Here is a 19,624-nt window from a genome sequence, read left to right on the forward strand (position 1 = left end):
TTCCTTTCCTGTGCTTGCTTTTGCTTTATTTTGCTCTTTATGGTTATTATGAATAACCATACTACTCTGTTATGAACATTCATATGCCCATTTTTTGCTTCAGTTCAGGTCAGTCACTCAGCCGTGTCCGACTCTTTGCAACCCTATGCACTGTAGCATGCCAGGCCTCCCTGTCCATCACCAACTCCCAGAGCTTGCTCAAACTCCTGTCCATTTAGTCGGTGATGCCATCCAACCATCTCATTCTCTGTCGTCCCCTTCTCCTCCCGCCTCAGTCTTTCCCAGCATCAACGTCTTTCCCAGTGAGTTAGTTCTTCCCATCAGGTGGCAAAAGTATTATCACTTAATTATTTTGTATTTTATATATCTTTTAAGGCATTATTTTTTGTTTTTAAAGAGAATATTCATTTCTGTTTTCCCACATGTTCACCTCTTTTGTGGCTTTTAATTCCTTTTGAATTTTCATCTTACTTTTATCTTTTAGTGTAGGTTTGGGCCAGTAATTTTTCTGTTTTTGCCTATCTGAAAATATGTTTACTTTGCCTTCACTTATTAAAGGGTATTTCTGCTGACCATAGTATTATGGTGAGCAGTTTTCTCTTAGCTCTTTAAGTCATTCTGTTGTTTCTAGCATTCCAAAGTCCAGCAGTAGTTGTTCTGTTGAAGGTAAGTTATCTTCCCTCCCCACACTGGTTGCTTTTACGATATTTTTCTTTTTTTTTTCCGCAAAGTTTAAATGTGATATGCTTAGGTGTATTTTTTGTATATATTCTTCTGAGGATTTGCATAACTTTTTGAATATGGGTTATCTTTAATCAGTTTTGACAAATTCTTGACCATCATCTTCTTATATATTGCCTCTGTTCATTCTTTCTTCCCTCTTTTGGGGTTCCAGTTATGTATATCCTAAACATTTTCACGTGTTTTACACATTTATTATGCTTTTTTCTGTATTTTTCAGTAGGTTTTGGTCTGTGTGCTTCTGGTTTGGATATTTTCTATTGCCTCGTTTTCCATTTTGTCAGTTCTTTCTTCTGGTATATCTAGTGAGTTCTTAATGTCATCATTTATGTCTTTTACTTACAGAATTTCCATTTGGCCCTTCTTATGATAGATTGCAATTTTCTGGAATCCTTCATCTTTTATTTTCTCCAACATATTTCTCATGTACAGTCTTGGGACTGAGCTGAGTTGAGGCTGGGTTTCAGTTTTGATCGGTCTCTGCCTCCCTGTCATTTGCCCCCACTGCTCAAGTGTGGTCACTCGGGGGAGGGGCATCCAGCTGCGAGTGAATTATGCTCATTTCCCCTAGCTGGACTTGAGCCTCTAATTTATGTTTCCTCATACTGATAACACTGCCAAAATCTCCACTCTGCTTTTCAGAGGCTTTGTGCTTAGCTTTTTAACCTCCTGCCCTGTGCATCTCCAGAATTTTCAAATATCTTGAAGGGCTCAAACCGAGGAACTTCTCTGTTCAGCCATCTGTCACTTTTGTTTTGAATTTTGTCTGTAGTCTTTTTTTTTCTTCTAATTTTTATTTTATATTGGAGCATCATCTATTAACAGTGTTGTATTAGTTTCAGGGGGTACAGCAAGGTGATTCAGTTATATATGGTCTTGCACGACTACCAGAGCCCTGCTGGTTTCTTGGTTCTCTAGCATCAGCCTGGGCAAAACTTGCTTCTCAGTCTCTTGCCTTACACCCAGGTTCAACAGATACCTCCTTGGAGAAGTGGCCGCACTTATCAGGCCACCTCTGCATGCTTCCCTGCTCTCCGATTCCTGGTCTGTCTAGTTCTTTTCCTTCAGTAGTTCTCTAGTAGCCTTCAATAGATACTTTAAAACTTTTCCTGTATTTTGAAGTTGTTCTTGATGGGAACATTGATTTAATTTAAAGTTATTAATTTAAAATTATTTCTTCATGCTTGGAAGTGCTGGTTGCATATAGTTTCTTATATGTTATTATATATAGTATATGTTATATTTATTATGTATAGGGTATATATATAATATGTAGTGTTATTTTATATATATTATATATAGTGATAGTGATAATTGGTAAAGTGATTGTCACATATAGTTATGTATCAGTTATCACATATCTTATACAGTTGACTTCTTTTAACACCAGTTTCTCTAAGTGACTCTTGGTTTTGTGACTGCGTTGTGTATAGAAGTCTTCTGGAAAATGTTTTATATCAATGTAGAAATAAATTGATTGAGTCTTAGTGGAAAGGCCTTGTGGCGAGAATATGTTATTAGTTAAAAATCAGCAATGACTCTGAAACTGGTTACATAAACGTGTGAAAAAAATATTTGGTAGTCATAAGCCCAGATGTACATTTCTTGGGATAATTGATCTATTCCTATGGTTATGATGATAACTTTAGTATGGCTTTGTTTGGGGCCACTATTTTTTCTGTTTCCTTAATATCAGCTTACAGTGTTAGCTCTGTTTACATCATGTGATTTCAGAGTTCAAAGAACTCTAGTGTATGTTTTTAAATTTTTCTTTTAATGTAAAAAGAACAGGAAAATATGAGACCAAAGTGATACCTCTTCCTTTACCTCCCCCCTCAAAATATGTACTACTGTGTATAATGACTCCTCTTCCTCTCCTACCCTTTCCTTTCATTTTTCATCCTCCTCTCCTATTGATACATGTTAGTTAACAAAATACAGAAATTGAAGTACATAAGAAAAACAAAATTGAAATCTCTTGTACTCCCATTACCAAGCAGTAATCAGGTTTCTGAGCATTTGATGCATTTATCTTTTGTGGATTTTTCTGTGTAAAATGGACTGTATTGTTATGTTTTGTTCTCAGCCAGGCCTTTTCATTAATATCACCTGTAATAATGAAAATATCCATATAGATTCTGCAATACACCTCATATTTAACCAAATCAGAATCTCTAGGGGTAGGGTGAAGAGGGTTTTGTTGGAAAAAACACAAAAATTTACCTTCAGAAAATTTTAATTGCCTTCAGAAATCTTCTGAAACAGAAAAAACAAGAATATTGCCATATTATATATGAAGAAAACTTTGACATGTATACAACTGTCCATCTAATGATCTGATTTGAACTTTTTCCTGGCCATTCTGCCCTGTGGTGAATTTGGACTGCTCTCAGGGTTTCCGGCCATCTCCCTGTGCACTCTGTGCTCCTATCTGTGAGGAATACGGTCGTGTCACACTTCCCTGCCGTAGACTTTGTCAGGGGCTCACAGTGAGTGTTCGAAGCTCATGGAGCTGTTTGGTGTTCCTTGGCCTGAAGATATGGAATGCAGTAGGTGTGAAAATCATAGATTTTTCATGGACCATTGCTTCTCTTGCAGCATATTTAAAATTATTTGTCTTCTAGTTCATCAGTTTTTAAGAACTTTTCAAAGTGTATATATTACTTTTAATTTTGAACAGAAGTTTCATGCCTCAGAGCTGTTCATTTCCTTAGGAATTTGGAATGAAATGAAAAAGGTGGAAAAAAACATTTCTATGAAGAAATTTTTAAAATAATTAAGAAAAACATAGTCAAGATATTGATTGTTGATATCTTTCCCTTATAGTCCCCGGTTATAAAAGTAATGCCATTTATAAAAGAAGATAGAGAACATAATCATTTGTTGCCTCATTATTAAATATCTTTAATGATTTAATGGGACTTGAATATCTTATGATTTCAGTGTTAATGACTATAGTAGTTCTGTCATTTCTATTTTTCTTTCTTTCTTTTTTTTTTTTTTTTCAATTTTGTTTTTTTGACCATGCAACATGTGGGATCTTAGTTCCCTGATCAGAGATAGAACCCATGGCCTCTGCACTGGAAGCACGGAATCAACCACTGGACTGCCAGGAAAGTCCCTTGGTTCTGTTTTACTGTCATGTATTAACATACCCAGACCCAGAAAATGTCAGATACTTTTCAGATCACTTCCAATATATAGATTGTAAGCATTTCCTAAAGGTTTGAGGATATTTACCTGACAGTCTTATAGATTTGTATGCTATGCTAAGTCACTTCAGTTGTGTCCGACTCTGTGTGACCCCATAGACGGTAGCCTACCAGGCTCCCCGTCCCTGGGATTCTCCAGGCAAGAACACTGGAGTGGGTTGCCATTTCCTTCTCCAATGCATGAAAGTGAAAAGTGAAAGTGAAGTCGCTCAGTCGTCTCCGACTCTTAGCGATCCCATGGACTGTAGCCTACCAGGCTCCTCCGTCCATGGGATTTTCTAGGCAAGAGTACTGGAGTGGGGTGCCATTGCCTTCTCCAGTAGATTTGTATAAGAGAACATAATTGTTAGTAATAATGTGTATGGTAGTAATACTGCATTTTTTATACTATAATGTTGTGCCTTTTTTGTTTTCTTAAATGTTTCAAGGATAAAGCATAGATGAATACCTATAAAACTCTTACTATCTAGCTTTGTCCAATAATATTTTGCAGTGTTTGCTTCAGATTTTTTTTTCTTGGCCACACCCAAGATCCCCCATGGCTTGCAGGATCTTAGTTCCCCCAATTAAGGATGGAACCTGGGACCCAGACAGTGAGAATACCAAGTCCTAACCATCGGACCACCAGGGAATGCCCCAGATTTCTTTTTTAAAGAAATAAAACAGTACAGGTAGAGTTGAAGATTCCTTCATTAGTATCCATCTTGATTTCATTTCCTTCTTTTCTCCCCAGAGATGAGATAATCATTATGTTGAATTTGTTGTTAATTCTTCTTATGTTTGTTTTTATACTCTTACTATACATTACAAACAAATCCATAAGCAACATTATATACTTTTTTATGTTTCATATATATATAAATATATAATGTTTATGTATCTGTGTTTGTATCTGTATTTGTTGTTTATATTTGTTAGTCTGGTTCTTTCCTCTTAATTGCTGTGTAATGGCCAATTGTGTTAATATTACTATCTGTAGTTATTTAGCCATCTTCTACTGATGGTCATTTAAGTTATTTCCAAGGGTTTGCTATTATGGGCAGTGCTGCAGAGAACACTTTTTTTTCCTTCATGTTTAAAATTAATTTTATTTATCATCTGTCAATAGCCCTTCAGTTCAGTTCAGTCGCTCAGTTGTGTCTGACTCTTTGCGACCCCATGGCCTCCTTGTCCATCACCAGCTCCTGGAGTTCACTCAAACTCACGTCCATCGAGTCGGTGATGCCATCCAGCCATCTCATCCTCTGTTGTCCCCTTCTCCTCCTGCCCCCAATCCCTCCCAGCATCTGAGTCTTTTCCAATGAGTCAGCCGTCAATAGCCCTTGGAGATAGGTAAAAAGCCTACATTATTACTGTCATTTGATAGATGGAGAATCTTAAAACATGCATTAGTTACTTATAGTCAGTTCACTGATAATTTGCTTTATTTGTCTACTCTATTTTCCACCTATTTGACATACTCTCTTGTCTAGACCCATCAAACCATTCATCCACTGTCTCCCCAAAACCTTATAATATTTATAGTTCCTCTTTTAGAAATCTAAATTTATTAGTATTTATAACAACAGTTATGAATTACCTCGGCAGGAATCCTATTTTATGTTTTGTGTCTAATTCCTATTGTTTAATGGTCTTTTTATTTTAATAGATTATGTGCAGTTATAGAAATATCATTATGATCTCTGTTTTGATAGTATTAAATCTGTTTTATGTCCTCACTATTTTGCCTGGAATTGCCTACCTCTGAGTTCTTACTTAAGTTCTGACAAACTGATCCTTCACAATAACCTTTCTTTCTTCCACATCTCTCATATCCTTGTTCGTACTGCACCTGTTCTCCAGTTTTATGGATACCCTAAAGTTGTGGGGTTTGCTCTCACCTTTCCTGATAGCTCCCTTCCTGATCTCATTTCTTTTCTTACTTAGGTTAAGCTTTGTTGTCTGTCACATAAAATAGTACTTTTGCTAACAATTTCAACTTATTCTGTCTACTGTGCTTGTTCAGCTCTCTAGCTGGACCAATTCAACTAATTTCTTACAAATTAATTATGCTGCATATTTAATTATTTAAACCATAGCAACTCCTTTTTTTTTTTTTTTACTACAGTCCAGATTCTATCATTGTTTTATTATATTTACTTTATCACATCTGTCCATCCCTCTATTGATCCACTAATCTACATTATTCTTTGAGTGTATTTCAAAATAAATTAGAGACAACAGTTATTGTCCTCACAAATATTTTATCAGGTCCTTCCCTAAACATTTGTCTATAGTTTTTTTTTTTTTCCTGTTTAAAACTTTACAGGGAAATGCACAAATCTAAAGATAGCACCTGAATTTTGATAAAAAAACCTGCAGCTTAGAGAGTCACATCCTTAGAAGGGTGTAGAACTGGATCATTACCATTACCTCATGCTCTCATGCACCTTGCTAGTCAGCCCATGTCTATACCATCCTCTGGAAGCAACTACTGTTTAGCATCCTTCCTAGATAATTACTTGGTGTATTCTAGAACTTCATACAAATGAAGTCATACGTTGTATAACTCTTATTTTGCCTGAGTTAAGATTGCTCTTCTTTGCTCTGTTTTCAAGACTCATTAATGTTTTTGTGTTTATTAATAGTTCTTTCCTTTTTTTTGTCTTCCATTGTATAGATTACTGTATTTTGCTTATCCGTTCTCCTATTGATAGACATTTTAAACCATAGCCGCTCTATTTGCTCTTTGTCTTTAGTCAATTTCCAGTGTGGTCAACAGGAGAGTTTCTATTCATTCTCCTCAGCACTTATGCCAAATCTATGTCACTCACTTCATACCTATATTTCATTTCACCTTTATTCCATATTAGACCCTTACTCCCCTCAACCTCAGTCTGTCATCCTTTAATGAAAATCACTTTGGCATTTTGTGCAAACTATTGTGGTTTGCTACATCTCAGCCCAGTCCTTCTCAATTTCCTTTCTTGCACCTTCTTCTTCCTGGTGCTTCTGTTTCTGTTCTTTTTGATTCTGTATGCTTCCCCTGGATAATTTCATCTCACTGATTTTAACTGTTACTCACATGCTGATGACTCCTAAATCCAAATCTATAGCCTTGGCATCCTGGTAAGTTCCAAATCTGCCTAACAAGCAGCCATTGGATATCCTAGCCTGAATTTGTCTCAAGTACCTCAGCTTCAACATGTCTAAAATTGATTTTACTCCTTGCTCATTTTTTTTTAAAATTCCTATAAGGCATATTCCTCCTTCATTGACCTAAGCTCCCACATCCAGTCAGCTGTAGATTCTATTGCTTTTATTTAACTCATTTCATAGCTGTCTCATTCTCACTGCCTTATCTGGTTTTAGTTATGGCTCATCACATATCTCTGCTCTCAATTTTGTACAGCTCAAATGTCTTCCATATTCCTTCTAGTCATCTTTCTAATTAACTTGTATGTGGGGTGAGCGCTTAGTCATGTACAACTCTTTGAGACCCCATGGACTATATCTATAGCCTACCAGGCTCCTCTGTCCATGCATGGAATTTTCCAGGCAAGAATATTGGAGTGGGTTGCCATTTCCTTCTCCAGAGGATCTTTCCGACCCCAAGATCAAACCCACGTCTCTTGCATCTCCTGCATTAGCAGGCAGGTTCTTTACCAGTTAAGCCACCAGGGAAGCCGTTAAGTTGGGTAAGGGCTCTATGAATATATTTAGTCAACAGTCATCCATTCAGCAAATATTAATACAGACATTTCTCCAAAGAAGACATACAGAGGGCTAACAAACACATGAAAAGATGCTCCACATCACTCATTATCAGAGAAATGCAAATCAAAACCACTATGAGGTACCATTTCACACCAGTCAGAATGGCTGCGATCTAAAAGTCTACAAATAATAAATGCTGGAGAGGGTGTGGAGAAAAGGGAACCCTCTTACACTGTTGGTGGGAATGCAAACTAGTACAGCCACTATGGAGAACAGTGTGGAGATTCCTTAAAAAGCTGGAAATAGAACTGCCTTATGATCCAGCAATCCCACTGCTGGGTATACACACTGAGGAAACCAGAAGGGAAAGAGACACGTGTACCCCAATGTTCATCGCAGCACTGTTTATAATAGCCAGGACATGGAAGCAACCTAGATGCCCATCAGCAGATGAATGGATAAGAAAGCTGTGGTACATATACACAATGGAGTATTACTCAGCCATTAAAAAGAAAACATTTGAATCAGTTCTAATGAGGTGGATGAAGCTGGAACCTATTATACAGAGTGAAGTAAGCCAGAAGGAAAAACACCTATACAGTGTACTAATGCATATATATGGAATTTAGAAAGATGGTAACAATAACCCTGTGTACGAGACAGCAAAAGAGACACTGATGTATAGAACAGTCTTATGGACTCTATGGGAGAGGGAGAGGGTGGGAAGATTTGGGAGAATGGCATTGAAACATGTAAAATATCATGTATGAAATGAGATGCCAGTCCAGGTTCGATGCACGATACTGGATGCTTGGGGCTGGTGCACTGGGACAAGCCAGAGGGATGGTATGGGGAGGGAGGAGGGAGGAGGGTTCAGGATGGGGAACACATGTATACCTGTGGCGGATTCATTTTGATATTTGGCAAAACTAATACAATTATGTAAAGTTTAAAAATAAAATTAAAAAAAAAATATTAATTGGATGTCTTCCATGTGCTCGACCAGAGAAGGCAATGGCAACCCACTCCAGTACTCGTGCCTGGAAAATCCCATGGACAGAGGAGCCTGGTAGGCTGCAGTCCATGGGGTCACTAAGAGTCGGACACGACTGAGTGACTTCACTTTCACTTTTCACTTTCATGCATTGGAGAAGGAAATGGCAACCCACTCCAGTGTTCTTGCCTGGAGAATCCCAGGGACGGGGGTAACCCTAGTGGGCTGCCGTCTATGGGGTCACACAGAGTCGGGCACAACTGAAGCAACTTAGCAGCAGCAGCAGCATGTGCTAGACACTATTCCAGATAGTGAATATGAGTAGTGAACAAAACATGGTCTGTTCTTATGGAGCTACAGTTCTAATGATGGTTGTAATGGTAGGATATAAATAAATAGATAATGTCAGATAGCCGTGAATGCCAATAAGAAAGAATAGAGTTAGGTGGTAGGAGATAAATAGACGGAGAAGGCAATGGCACCCCACTCCAGTACTCTTGCCTGGAAAATCCCATGGACGGAGGAGCCTGGTAGGCTGCAGTCCATGGGGTCGCTAAGAGTTGGACACGACTGAGCAACTTCACTTTCACTTTTCAGTTTCATGCATTGGAGAAGGAAATGGCAACCCACTCCAGTGTTCTTGCCTGGAGAATCCCAGGGACGGGGGAGCCTGGTGGGCTGTCACCTCTGGGGTCGCACAGAGTCGGACATGACTGAATCGACTTACCAGGTAAATAGACATCATGTGGCAATGAATGTCAATAAGAAAGAATAGTTAGGTGATAGTGATATAGTATGGAGACATTAGGGAAGTCCTTTTTAATAAGGAGACACTGTGACAGGGAAATGAATGAAATGTGAGAACAAATGATACAGATATCTAGGGAAGATCAGTCCAGGCAGAAGAAGCAGAGCAGCAAGTGCAGAGGCTCTGAAGTGGAAGCGTGCTGGTTATATTCACAAAACAACAGGGACACCACAGATGCTAGAGCCATGTGAGTAAGGGAGAAAGGAAGGAAATACAATCAGAAAGCACTGGGGTTGGGGGTGTGTTTAGAGCTCCTTTATGGAATTTGGATTTGATTCTGAGTGAGTGAGATTTTGAGCAGAAGAGACATGATCATGAGCACAGGGGTAGCATGTCTTTAAAGGATCACTGTTGTTCTTGTGTACAAATGGAGATGAACTGGAAGCCACTCCAGAAATCCAAGGATGAGGTACTAATAGCTCAAACTGGGTGGACGCTGTGGAGGTCAGATTCTAGATACGTTGTGAAGTCGAATGACAAGAAGTGCTGATAGGTTGTGAGGTGGATATGACAGAAGCAGTTTCAAGGAGGATCCCAAGGGTTTCGGCCTGAGCAACTAGAAGAATGGGATTACCATTTGTGAAAATGGAGAAACTAAGGAGTGGAAATCAAGAGTTTGGTTTTAGAAGGATTAAAAAGTAAGGAGTGTGTATATGGTGAATTGGCAGTTGGATGTACAGATATATCCATTGATATGTTTATATCAGTGTTTATGCAAACACATGCACACACATATTTCTGAAAGTGCTTACCTCTTGTGCTTACAGTTCATGTACTTTTCGTGCCCCAGCAGTACTAAACACACCCTGTTCGAACCTCTGTGCGTTTGCTTACATTTTTTGTTAGAATACTGATTGTTGTACTGCCAGTACTGGCAAATAGTGATTCAAAAATCATGTGTTGAGGGACTGACATGAAGTCTTTCATAATTTTGATTGCTTCATATGTCATGCTGCTGTATCTTGTATTGTGTTTATAAGTTTGTGCCTTCTTTTGGACTCAAGGATAGAGTGTTTTTTAGGTGTTTTTCTCTTAAAGCCCTGCCTTACTGCAGAGTTCTAATAAATGCCTCTGTGCAGTTTTTCTGTCATTTGGCTTTATAATCCAAGCCTTGTGAAGAAAATGGTTTGTATTAATCAGCTTCAGTATAAGCTTATACATGTATTTGGCAAATTTAATATCAGTGACAGTGTCTTGGAAACTATTTGACCCATGTAACTACTGAATATTTAGTTGATGGGAGTCTGAAGGCTTAGAAACTGATGCTGCCAAGAAAACTGAAAATGCAGGAAGTTCATGAGAACAGTACTTCTGATCATGTGAGAATGTCTGCAGCACGTCCCTGTTTTTTCTGTACTGTTCGTGTGATGCTTTCTCAAGTCTGGAAAATTGTCAAAATTCAGATTTCTTGGGCTCTAACACAGGCATAATAAAATAGCATTTGAGGTGGTGAAGAATGTCTCATCCTCTCCTACCCTCTCCCTGTGTCCATAAGTTTCTTCTCTATGTCTGTTTCTCCATTGTTGCCCTATAAATAAATCTTCAGTACTATTTTTCTAGATTACACATAATATGCATTATAATATAATATTTAGCTTTCTCTTTCTGACTCACTTCACTATGTATAATAATAGGTTCTAGGTTCATCCACCTCATCAGAACTGACTCAAATGCCTTCCTTTTGATGGCTGAGTAATATTTCATTGTGTATATGTACCACAATTTCTTTATCCATTCATCTGTCAATGGACATCTAGGTTGCGTCCATATTCTACATATTGTAAATAGTGCTGCAATGAACAGTGGGATACATGGGTCTTTTTCAACTTTGGTTTCCTCAGGGTATATGCCTAGGAGTGTGATTGCTGGGTCATATAGTGGTTTTATTCCTAGTTTTTTAAGGAATCTCCATACCATCTTCCATAGTGGCTGTATCAATTTACATTCCCATCAACAGTGCAAGAGCATTCCCTTTCCTCCACACCCTCTCTAGCATTTATTGATTGTAGATTTTTTGATGATGGCCATTCTGACCGCTGTGAGGTGATATCTCATTGTAGTTTTGATTTGCATTTCTCTAGGAGGAGAAGGGGAAGGCAGAGGATGAGATGGCTGAATGGCATCACTGACTCGATGGACGTGAGTCTGAGTGAACTCCAGGAGTTGGTGATGGACAGGGAGGCCTGGCGTGCTGCGATTCATGGGGTTGCAAAGAGTCGGACATGACTGAGCGACTGAACTGAACTGAACTGAATAATGAGCAGTGTTGAGCATCTTTTCATGTGTTTGTTAGCCATCTGTATGTCTTCTTTGGAGAAATGTCTCTTTAGGTCTTTTTCCTACTTTTTGGTTGGGTTGTTTGTTTTTCTGGCATTGAGTTGTATGAGCTGCTTGTATATTTTGGAAATTAATCCTTTGTCAGTTGTTTCATTTGCTATTATTTTCTCCCATTCTGAGGGCTGTCTTTTCACCTTGCTTATCGTTTCCTTTGCTGTGCAAAAGCTTTCCAGTTTAATCAGGTCCCACTTGTTTACTTTTGTTTTTATTTCCATTACTCTAGGAGGTGGGTCATAGAGGATCTTGCTTTGATTTATGTCATCAAGTGTTCTGCCTGTGTTTTCCTCTTAAGAGTTCTGTAGTTTCTGGTCTTACATTTAGGTCTTTAATCCATTTTGAGTTTATCTTTGTGTAGGTGTTAGGAAGTGTTCTAATTTCGTTGTTTTACATGTAGCTGTCCAGTTTTCCCAGCACCATTTATTGAAGAGCCTGTCTTTGCCCCATTGTAAATTCTTGCCTCCTTTGTCAAAAATAAGGTAGCCATAGGTGCATGGGTTTATTTCTGGGCTTTCTATCTTGTTCCATTGGTCTATATTTCTATTTTTGTGCCAGTACCATACTATCTTGATGACTGTAGCTTTGTAATATAATCTGAAGTCAGGAAGGTTGATTCCTCCAACTCCATTCTTTCTCAAGACTGGCTATTTGGGATCTTTTCTGTTTCCATATGAATTGTGAAATTTTTTATTCTAGTTCTGTGAAAAATGCCATTGGTAATTTGATAGGGATCGCGGTGAATCTGTAGATTGCATTTGGTAGTATAGTCATTTTCACAATATTGATTTTTTCTACCCAGAAACATGGAATGTCTCTCCATCTGTTTGTGTCATCTTTGATTTCTTTCATCAGTGTCTTATACTTTTCTGTGTACAGTTCTTTTGTCTCCTTAGGTGAGTTTATTCCTAGATATTTAATTTTTTTGTTACAATGGTGAATGGGATTGATTCCTTAATTTCTCTTTATGATTTTTCATTGTTAGTATATGGAAATGCAAGTGATTTCTGTTTTTGATTTTGTATCCTGCAACTTTGCTAAATTCACTGATTAGCTCTAGTCATTTTCTGATACTGTCTTTAGGTATGTACAGTATCATGTCATCTGCAAACAGTGAGAGTTTACTTCTTCTTTTCTGATCTGAATTCCTTTTATTTCTTTTTCTTCTCTGATTACTATAGCTAGGACTTCCAGAACTATGTTGAATAATAGTGGTGGAAGTGGACACCCTTTTCTTGTTCCTGATCTTAGGGGGAATGCTTTCCATTTTTCACCATTGAGAATAATGTTTGCTGTAGACTTATCATATATGCTCTTTACTATGTTGAGGAAGGTTCGTTCTGTGCCCATTTTTTGAAGAGTTTTAATCATAAATGGGTGCTAAATTTTGTCAAAGTCTTTCTCTGCATCCATTGAGATGATATGATCTTTTTTTCAATGTGTTAATATGGTGTATCACATTGATTGATTTGCATATATTGAAGAATCCTTGCATTCCTGTTATAAACCCAACTTGATCATGGTGTATGAGCTTTTTGGTGTGTTGCTGAATTCTGTTAGCTAAAGTTTTGTTGAGGATCTTTGCATCTCTGTTCATCAGTGATATTGGCCTGGAGTTTTTTTTTTATGTTGTCTTTGTCTGGTTTTAGTATCAGGTTGATGGTGGCCTTGTAGTATGAGTTTGGAAGTGTTCCTTCCTCTGCAATTTTTGAAACAGTTTTAGAAGGATAGGTATTAGATGTTCTCTAAATATTTGATAGAATTCTCCTTTGAAGCCATCTGGTCCTGGGCTTTTGTTTTTTGGGAGATTTTTGATTACAGCTTCAATTTCAGTACTTGCAGTTGGGTTGTTCATAATTTCTATTTCTTCCTAGTTCAGTCTTGGAAGATAGAAGTTTTCTAAGAATCTGTCAATTTCTTCCAGGTTATCCATTTTATTACCATAGTTGTTCATAATAGTCTCATAATCCTTTGTATTTCTGCATTGTCTGAGGTAACCTCTCCTTTTCATTTCTAATTTTGTTGATTTGATTCTTCTCTCTCTTTTTCTTGATGAATCTGGCTAAAGGTTTGTCAATTTTATCTTCTCAAAGAGCCAGCTTTTAGTTTTATTAATCTTTATTTTTGTTTCTTTCATTTCTTTTTCATTTATTTCTGCTTGTATCTTTGTGATTTCTTTCTTTCTACTAATTTCGGGGCTTTTCTTTTTTCTTCAGTTGTTTTAGGTGTAAAGTTAGGTTGTCTATTCCATGTTTTTCTTGTTTCTTGAGGTAGGATTGTATTGTCATAAACTTCCCTCTTAGAGCTGTTTTTGCTGCATCCCATAGGTTTTGAGTTGTCATGTTTTCATTGTCATTCGTTTCTAGGAATTTTTTTTGTTTCCCTTTTATCTTCTTCAGTAACCTGTTGGTGGTTTAGAAACATGTTGTTTAATCTCCATATGTTTGTGTTTCTTACAGTTTTTTTTTCTTGTAATTGATATCTAGTCTCACAGCATTGTGGTCGGAGAAGATGCTTGATACGATTTCAATTTTCTTAAATTTACTGAGGTTTGATTTGTGACCTAAGATGTGGTCTAGCCTGGAGAATGTTCCATGTGCCCTTGGGAGGAAGGTGTAGTCTTCTGCATTTGGATGGAATGTCCTGAAGATATCAGTGAGATCCATCTCATCTAATGTGTCATTTAAGACTTGTGTTTCCTTATTTATTTTCTGTTTTGATGATCTGTCCATTGGTGTGAGTGGGGTGTTAAAGTCTCTTACTATTATTGTGTTCCTGTCAATTTCTCCTTTTATGTCTGTTAGTGTTTGTCTTATGTATCGAGGTGTTCCTATGTTGGGTGCATAGATATTTATAATTGTTATGTCTTCCTTTTGGACTGATCCCTTGATCATTATGTAGTGTCCTTTCTTATCTCTTGTACTTTTCTTTATTTTAAGGTCTACTTTGTCTGATATGAGGATTGCTACTCCAGCTTTCTTTTACTTCCCACTTGCATGCAATATATTTTTCCATCCTCTCACTTTCAGTCTATATGTGTCTTTAGGTCTAAAGTGGGTTTCTTGTAGACAGCATATATATGAGTCTTGCTTTTGTATCCATTCAGCCAGTCTGTGTCTTTTGGGTGGAGCATTTAATCCATTTACATTTAAAGTAATTATTGCTATATATGTTCCTATTGCCATTTTCTTAATTGTTTGGGGTTGATTTTTTGGATCTTTTTTCTTCTGTTATATTTCTTGACTGTATAAGTCCTTTTAACATTTGTTGTAAAGCTGGTTTGGTGGTACTGAATTCTCTTAACTTTTGCCTGTCTGAAAAGCTTTTTATTTTTCCATCAATTTTGAATGAGATCCTTGCCAGGTACAGTAATCTTGGTTGTAGATTTTTCCTTTCAGTACTTGAAATATATCCTGCCATTCCCTTCTGGCCTGCAGAGTTTCTGCTGAAAGATAGCTGTTGAGTGTATGGGGTTTCCCTTTTATGTTACTTGTTGCTTCTCCCTTGCTGCTTTGAATATTCTTTCTTTGTGTTTAGTCTTTGTTACTTTGATTAGTGTGTGTCTTGGCATGTTTCTCCTTGAGTTTATCCTGTATGGGACTCTGTGAGCCTCTTGGACTTGATTGACTATTTCCTTTTCCACGTTGGGGAAGTTTTCAACTATAATCTCTCAAAATTTTTCTCATACCCTTTCTTTTTCTCTCATTCTTCTGGGGCCCCTATAATTTGAATGTTGGTGCATTTGCTGTTGTCCCAGAGGTCTCTGAGACTATGCTCAGTTCTTTTCATTCTTTTAATTCTTCTAGGTCTTTGTTAATTGATTCTTGCATTTTCTCCATTTTGTTTTCAAGGTTTTTGATCGTCTTTACTTTCCTTATTCTGAATTGTTTTTCAGGTAGTTTGTCTGTTTCCTCTTCATTTATTTGGAATTCTGTGTTTCCAGTTTGCTTCTTCATTTGTGTAGTATTTCTCTGCCTTTTCATAATTTTTTCTTAACTTGTTGTGTTTGAAGTCTCCATTTCCCAGGCTTCAAGCAAAGTTGAATTCTTTCCTTGAAGAAGGTTGAATTCTTTCTTTTGGTTTCTGCCCTCCTAAGGCTGGTCCAGTGGTTGTGTAAGCTTTGTGTGGAGTGAGATTTGTGCTGAGTGTTTGTTTGTTTGTTTGCGTTTCCTCTCATGGGTAAGGCTGAGTGAGGTGGTAATCCTGTCTGCTGATGATTGAGTTTGTATTTTTGTTTTGTTTGTTGTTTAGATGAGGCGTCCTGCACAGGGTGCTACTGGTGGTTGGGTGATGCTGGGTCTTGTGTTCAAGTGGTTTCCTTTTGTGAGTTCTCACTGTTGGATACTCCCTACGATTAGTTCTCTGTTAGTCTAGGGTCTTGGAGTCAGTGTCCCTACTCCAAAGGTCTGGGACTTGATCTCTGGTCAGAAACAAAGATTCCACAAGTGGTTTGTTATGGCATTAAGTGAGATTAAAACAAATATCCAAAAATGAGAAACCAAAGATGAACCCCAGACAAATGGCAATTACAAAATCAGGCAAATAATAGTTAAAATAATGGAATATACACATATACATATACACCCATGAGCAAAGTCAAAACAGTCCAACAAAAATAAAGCACAGTAGATTAATCCGGCAGACAAAGGAAATAAAAAATTATATTTACCAGTTAAGAACAAAACTAACTAAAGCACAAACTGGAAAACAAAACTAAAACAATGTGCCAAGTGGGGAATAGAGCAATGAAAACAAAACTAACAAATATGTTGAGAGGAAAGGAAGGAAAGAAAAGAAAGAATGGACATGCAAATTTAAATAGAGATAGATGAAGATTTATGCACATTAAAGATTAATTGCAAGAGGAAAAAAAACAGTAGGAAAAGCAAAGAAAGGGATAAATATACAAAAAATACAATAGGTTTTAAAAAAATTAAAATTATAAAGAGGAGAAAAGAAAAAAAATGGAAGAAGAAAGAAAAAGGAAAACTCCACAGAACTGCAAAAGCCCAATGTAGAGGCAGAGGTTTATAACAACATTAAAAAGTGTGACTGAATATACACATATACATATACACCCATGCTGCTAAGTCACTTCAGTCGTGTCCGACTCTGTGCGACCCCATAGACAGGAGCCCACCAGGCTCCCCTGTCCCTGGGATTCTCCAGGCAAGAACACTGGAGTGGGTTGCCACTTCTTCTCCAATGAATGAAAGTGAAAAGTGAAAGTGAAGTCGCTCAGTCGTGTCCGACTCTTTGAAACCCCATGGATTGTAGCCCACCAGGCTCCTCCGCCCATGGGATTTTCCAGGCAAGAGTACTGGAGTGGGGTGCCATTGCCTTCTCCATATACACCCATAGGCAAAATCAAAAAAGTCCAACAAAAATAAAGTGCAATAGATTGACCCAGTGAACAAAAGAAACCAAAAATTATATCTACCAGAACAAAACTAGCCAAAGCACAAACTGGAAAACAAAACTAAAGCAAAGTGCCAACTGGGGAATAAAGCATTGAAACTAAAACTAACAACCATGTTGAGAGGAAAGGAGAGAAAGAAACAAAGAATAGACATGCAAAGTTAGATAAAGAAGATTTTTATGTGTTAAAGATTAACTGCAAGGGGAAAAGAACCATAGGAAAAGCAAACAAAGGAATAAATATAGAAAAAATAAAAACAGGTTTAAAAAATTTAAAAGAGAGAAAAGAAAAAAAAGAGGAAAACTCCACAGAATTGCAGAAGCCCAATGTAGAGGCAGAGGTTTATAACAGTAAAAAATGTGACTAGAAAAAATAAAGCTCAAAAGCTTAATTGGATTTCATAGTGCCAGTAAAATTGACAGCTACAACAGAGCGGGGGGAAAAAAGAAAAAAGAATCTACAGAACAAGTCAAAAAATAAGAATAATGTTTTTCTTGAGTCATTGCTGTCAGCATCCTTGCCCTCGCTGGGAGTCATAGTCCACTTTACCGCCCTTGGATGCCCTCCAACACTGCTGGTCTCTGGACCTGCTGTGGGGCAGCTCAGATTCTAATCTGGTCCTACTCCTGTGTGTTCTTGCCTCCAGTGTCCACAGCTGTCAGAACTAGTGAGTGTTCTTTTGTGGGAGCTCTCAGTGACCTTTTATTTATTCCATAGAGACAGAGTCTTCCTAGTTGATCGTGTGGATTTAATCTGCAGGTTATGCAGCTGGTGGTAAGGCTTTGGGTCTTCTTCCTTAGCCACACTGCCCCTGGGGTTTAATTGCGGTTCCATTTCCACATATACATGTGGGGCATCCACTGGGGTTTGCTCCCGGGGCTGCCCTGGAGGGCTTGGGTTTGCCCCTGTGAGGGCCAGGTGTGGAGGTGGTGCAGCTGCTTGGGGCGCAGGGGTTCTGGCAGCACCAGGTACTCACGGGAGTTGGCTGCTAGGGCAGCAGGAAATACAGTGCTCTAGAAGGGTATGGCAACCAGTATTGGCCAGTACGCTCCAGTATTCTTGCCTGGAGAACCCCCTCCTCCCTGACAGAAATGCCTGGCAGCCCACAGTTTACAGGGCAGCAAAGAGCTGCACATGACTGAAGCGACCCTGTGGGTGTAGACGTAAGACTTTTTTTTGCCTGTGGCAGCTCTGCCCCAGTGAGAGTTGAGCATGAAGGTGGCGCAGCTGCTTGGCTTGCAGGGACCCTGGCAGTGCCAAGTATGCAAGGACACGGACTGCCTCCGCTGCAGAAGTTATGTCCCTGTCAGAGTCTTTTTTTCGAGCCTCTTGTAGCTGGCGATCAAAAGACCAATCTGTAGCTCCGCCTGTTCAGGCACTTAGAGGGCTACCTTGCTTGGGGTCCTTCTCTCTTGTTCGGTGTGTCAGGCACATAGAGGGGCCCTCCTGGCTGAGATCCTACTGTATAGGTTGGCGCCTCTGGCACTTAAAGTGGCACCCTGGGTGGGGTCCTACTCTGTAGCGTTTGATGGGCCAGCCTCTCTATTGTGGCATGTGGGGAGAGAGAGGCTATGGTGATGGCTCCCGTGACTCAGCAGTATCGCCTTGCTTCTGTGGCTGCCTGGCTTTCCTCCCTCACATCCCCGCAATCCATCTCTCTGCAGTCAATAGCAACCCTCACTCTCGGATTGCCCCACAATCCCTAAACTCCAGCTCCCAGCTGCTGCGCCTTCCAGGGGACCTGTGCCCCTGTCTGGGGTATGTATGGCTGTGGCAAGGACTGTCTAATTCTCATTCCATTTAGGCTGCCACAGATCAGCTGTTTCACTCTCAGCCTTAAATGATTCTCCTCTGACTCAAACAATTGCCCCATGCGGGGATTGGACCCCTGCCTCAGTTCCCCCACCCGCCGAGGGCAGGTCCAGTCTTTCTAACACTCCTGTTTTTCCCGTAGTTCCTTCGTTCTACCGAGTTTTGCGTGGTTCTATATATTCTTTTCCACTGGTCAGGTACTCTTGTCTGCTGTTAGCTGCTGTTCTGCATGCACTTCTGTCTCTAAAGGTGTATTCCTGATGTATCCTTGGAGAGAGATGTACCCCATGTCCACCGACTCCTCTGCCATCTTGTTCTAGGGAAGATTTTTACCTCTTATTTTAAAGAAAGTTCTATTTGAGTCTAGGGTAAATTGAGGACTATCTTGTAATTAAACGTTTAAAAAAAACTTTTAGCTACTATTCTACTGGAGCTTTTTATTTATGTATGTTTTATATATACTTATAGTTTGAAATCTTACTGTAAACTCTGTGTCCTAAATAAATAGTATTAATTACTCTATTAATGGCTGTGCCTGTTTTAATAAAGAGTAATATCTTTGAAGCCAAAACAAAATTAAGTATACATTTTTTGTTTTTTTGCCAACTGTG

General features: G+C 38.6%; 1 protein-coding gene across 1 annotated transcript in view; it reads left to right on the plus strand.

The window, feature by feature from the left end:
• Nucleotides 1–19,624, plus strand: part of LOC133239775 (liprin-alpha-1-like) — a 99,633-nt gene that overhangs the window by 36,664 nt on the left and 43,345 nt on the right. The gene's annotated exons all lie outside the window — the stretch shown is intronic.

Source organism: Bos javanicus, chromosome 27 (assembly GCF_032452875.1).
Source record: "Bos javanicus breed banteng chromosome 27, ARS-OSU_banteng_1.0, whole genome shotgun sequence".
NCBI lineage: Eukaryota > Metazoa > Chordata > Mammalia > Artiodactyla > Bovidae > Bos > Bos javanicus.